Source organism: Theobroma umbraticum, unplaced genomic scaffold, assembly GCF_002168275.2.
Source record: "Theobroma umbraticum cultivar Fairchild unplaced genomic scaffold, ASM216827v3 scaffold_12.0, whole genome shotgun sequence".
NCBI classification, from domain to species: Eukaryota; Viridiplantae; Streptophyta; class Magnoliopsida; order Malvales; family Malvaceae; genus Theobroma; species Theobroma umbraticum.
In genome coordinates this window covers 2,244,138-2,249,320 of record NW_018397272.1, presented here as the reverse complement: position 1 = coordinate 2,249,320, position 5,183 = coordinate 2,244,138, and positions in this window count along the sequence as shown.

Here is a 5,183-nt window from a genome sequence, read left to right as displayed (position 1 = left end):
TTGAACCAAATGATTCAATTCTAGTCAATGCTATTATTGAATCAAGAGATACAATATTTGATAAAAATATATTCAAATCTATTTGAAGATAACTACAGCCACTACAATCAATTCAATGAAATGTCCTTCCTTCGGAACACAATAATAATAAATCTAGCTCAAAAATAAAGAAAAGTAAAATGACTAGAAAGGTAAAAAATTTTGATCCAGGCTTTTATATGTTCCTTGTAGAAGGAATAGGAGAAAATATTAACAATAAGATTCCTTAGTGTTTTAATTTAGAATCAAGCCAAGATACATATGACAAGGCAATGAAGTCTCAAGATTTTGCATTTTGGAAAGAAGAAATCAAAGCTGAGATGGACTTAATAATGGGAAATAATACTTGGATTTTGGTTGATTTTCCACTAGGTTCCAAACCAATAGGTTGTAAATGGATTTTTAAAAAGAAAATGAAAATGGAAGGAGCTATAGACAAGTTCAAAGCAAATTTAGTAGCCAAAAGCTTTACGCAAAAGCAAGGAATTGACTATTGTGATATTTATGCTCCAATAGCAAGAATTACTACAATTAGACTTCTAATTTTCCTTGCATCAATTTGTAAGTTGGTAATTTGCCAAATGGATGTCAAAACAATATTTTTAAATGGCGAATTAGAAAAGGAAGTCTACATGGAACAACCAGAGTTTGTAAACTTGTCAAATCGTTATAAGGCATAAACAAGCATCAAAACAATAGCATAAAAAATTTGATGAAATTATTTTAGCTAATGACTACAACAAAAATGAGTCTAACAAGTGCATATATAGAAAATTTTAAAATAGTAAAGGTGTTATAATTTACTTATATGTGTATGATATGCTAATTTTTGGTGCAGATTTAGAACAAATCCAAGAGATAAAGAATTTTTTGTGAACTAACTTTGCAATAAAAGATATAATTGTGTCAGATGTCATTTTAAGAATTAAAATGTTCAGATATGAAAATAATGTAACTTTATCTCAATCGCACTACATTGAAAAAGTGCTTCAAAAGTTCGATCTTACTAATTGTATACCCGCATCTACACCCATGGATCCTTAAATTAAATTAGTACCTAATGCTAGTAAGGCTGTTGATCAATTACAATATGTAAGAATAATTGGTTGCTTGATGAATGCAATGACATGTACAAAGCCAGATATAGCATTTGTTGTTGAAAAGTTAAGTAGTTATACAAGTAATCTAGGTACCTTGCATTGGCAAGCCATAAGTCAAGTATTAGATACTTAAAGAAAATAATCAATTATGAATTTTGCTATAATAGATAACCATCAGTACTAAAAGGATATTCGAATGCTAGTTGAATTACAAGTTTAGAAGATCATGCTTCCATAAGCGGATGGATCTTCATGCTTGGTGGAGGTGTCATTTCTTGGGGGTTTAAGAAACAAACATGTATAACAGATTCTATCATGGCAGCCGAATTTATTGCATTGGCTGCTACCACCAAGGAAGTTGAATGGCTAAGAAATTTACTTTATGGTGTGCTTTTATGGCATAAACCAATTTCTCTAATTTCTACTCATTGTGATAGTGAAGCAACTCTAATAAAAGCATATAACAAAGTGTATAATGGGAAGTCTAAACATATTGGATTAAGACATAGCTATGTTCGATAATTAATTTCTAATAGAATGATCACAATAACTTTTGTGAGGTCTAATAAAAACTTGGTGGATCCTTTAACAAAATGTCTTGCTAGAGATCTTGTAAATAAAACCTCAAAGAGCATGGGGCTCAAACTCAATAATTGAAAGTCATCCATGGTAAAAACTTGACTCAACGTTTGGTATAATGTCAAGTCTTGAGTTCAATGAGATAAAGTACATCATTTGTATGTGGCTACTAGCACTATAATATAATATATTATATTCCATCCCAAGTGAAGTGCTAGGTACCCATAATGATTAGGAAATGATGAGTTATATATCTTAATAGACCCATAACATACATTTGTTAGAATGCTTTAGTTACAAGGGCATTCATGGGATCTACCTATGTGAGTGTAAAATATGGCTACTTCTAACAATTCAAGAGCTTGGCTCTAACAACACTTATGAAAAGAGGATACAGACGTATGGCCATAAAAGCGTCATTGGGTATTGTGTATTCATTGTTATTGAAATCGTTATGTGAAATGTGTTTGGTTAACCAAATGGAATAGTTGGTTCAAAGCATAGTCTACCATGCAATTTCGGTTAACTTTAATATGTTTTCACTAAGTAAAGGTTCAATCGGAAAACATCTTCATTTATGCAATTGATTTACAAGATTATCAAAAATTTAGATTAATTTGAAAATGGTGAAAAAAATTATATCTGTTGAAAATAAGAAAATAAAAAAAGAGTCACGTTTGTTGGAAAAAAACTAAGAGTTATTTCTATTTGAAATAAATAGGTGTAACTATTTGAAAGAGACAGAAACTGTGTCTGTTGGGAATAAGCACTTAAGCCTATAAAAAGGACCATCCTTTAGACAATAGAAATACATCAATAAATACAAAAATCTTTCCTTCCTTTCTCAAACATTCTCTAAGTTTTCTTCTATATTATTTTGCTGCAGAAAAATATTATAAAAGTTTGATAATATTTTTATATTCCGATGAGTGCTCAGTGGATTAATTTCGTCAATACAAAACGTCGTCAATCACTGAGCTTCATTATATGTTTGAGATTTATACGATGATAACTCTTTTGTACATTACAAGTGAAGACAAATAAAACTTTAAAGACAGTGGCATTGATACACGCTTTGAGGCTAATTTTTAAATTTTTCAGTTTGGTGTTCTAACAATAAATGATTCAATCCAAAAATGTAAATAAAATAGTATAAATATCAAAGAAAAAAATTTAATATTTATTTCACATTCGGATTGTAATTCTTAATTGGGCAGCTCACTTTACAGTGTTTTTTTATAGCCACAGCTGACAGAATTAAAAGCTCTGATGTCTCTAGCGGTTCAACAAATGATAATAACTCCTTGAAAGCCATAAATTGGCAGATTTTCCCCTACTTTCTGTGTTGATCTAAACAACACTATGTGGACTAAAATGATTGAATATGTTGCTAGCTAACAACATATTGAGGCACCTTTAATGTAACTAATTTCTTCCAAAACCTCTGTTTAAGGACTCAAAAACCATATTTTATGAAATTAAATCTCTTCAACAAAAACAAACAAACTACTTCTCAAGACATGGGGCAAGGGAATAGATCTGTCATGTCTGAGTTCACATCGCAACTTGGGTCTCTTTTCGCGAGGGCCCAATCTTTATCTTCCTCTATTCCTCAGGGCCCCCTAAATGCACAGGCATGAAAAAGCAATTTTATTTGTTCTTGGAACAATCTGCAGGATCTCAACCAAAAGAATGTGGATTACCATTTGGCAAGATTTTTCAAGATTCACATTTACTTTTATTCATTGTTCAATATTGACTGCTTAATCAAATTGTAGCCAATTTATTAGTGATTTCTTTAAATTCTGATATTGCAATTGGTCAAATATATGGTAAATCAATAACTAAAGTGTATCCAATAGTTTAAGATAAAATAAATTTAAAATCTAACACTAGACTCTTATAGATGTTGGTTTTGGTTTCTAACTTACAATTACTGCAACACTTATTTTACAATAAATATAACAACAAGAAGTAAAACGAGTGAAACAGTTATATCACATAGACTGTATTGAAAGTAAACTGAAACGAATGACACAGCTCATGGGTTAGGGTTAGTTCCTCCTCTTTCATCTTCTAGATAAGAAAAAATTTCATTACACTATTTAATACTATTTGTTAGAAAAGATCATTACTTCAATGATCAGCTCAAGTGACTATTAGGCATTATGTACAATAAACCTCTTTTGAGTAACCGAAATCCATTATATACATTAAATCTCTTTTTAGGATTGTTATTCATTATGTCATTAAGATATATTCTTGACTAATTGTTTCTTCCTGCTCAGTACATAGGGCTTTGATAGTTTATTTGGACAAAACAAAATTTCGAGAACAAAATTTTTTTTAACAAAAGTAAATATATTTTCACTCTAAGCTCTCTCTCTCTAAATATTCTTTATCAAATTCTCTTATGGTTAGCCATTTTTTTCTCCTTATTCTCAACCGTAGTCTATACTTACCTATTTTCTTTCATGATACTCAATACTTTAGGGCTGTTCCAATCCTCTCCCTATTATCTCTAGCACATGTTTTATTTGTTTGTAACGCTTTCTCTCTCTCCATATTAAAATTGCTTTGTTCTATATTAAGAATAAATGGACTAAAATATATCTCTTGTTTTATTAGATTAATACTAATAATAAATGGAGACAAAAAAAGCCTTAAAATATTTGAAAATAAAATTAATAATATATGAAGTAAAAAAGTAAGGAAAATAAATATAAAATAATTAAGTTTAAATATGGGGAAAAAATATATTTTACTTCAATCACCAAAACATTTTTTGTAATTTATTTAAAAAACTTTTGTTTTTTACTAAATCACCCTTAATTTAAAAGGAGATTGATAAGATTATTAATCTTATTATTAATACTATGTAATATATTATTGATACTGTATAATAAAGGAAGTGATTTTTACCATCTTCTTCCTATACGTTAAGATTTGGAACAACTTTGCTAGCTCCAGTTTTAAACAAGCAAAAAGTTTGAACTTTTAACGTATAACTTGTGAACTTCACCAAAATAAATAAATAGAAGATAAAAAGAAACGACCCGCTGCCTTGAAAAATTCCAGGCGAAAGAATGGCCACTCTAAAAGCAGCAAGGACCCAACTGGCACCATTTTTATTCCTCAAACACATAATCAAGCTCCTAAAAGTCTCAGCTGACACAAAAAACTTAAGATTAGGCAAAATAATCCACACCCATTTATTAGTTGCCAATCGAACCTCAAGAGAAAATAGCGTATACCCGTCAAATTCTTTAATCAACGTCTATGCGAAATGTAGCCAAATTTCGACTGCCCAGAAAGTGTTTGATAGAATGCCTGATAGAAACTTGGTTTCTTGGTGTTCCTTAATGACGGGGTATTTGCAAATTGGGTTTTCACTGGAAGTGTTAAACTTGTTCAAAAATATGGCTTTAGTGGATAATTTGAGGCCTAACGAGTATATTTTCGCAC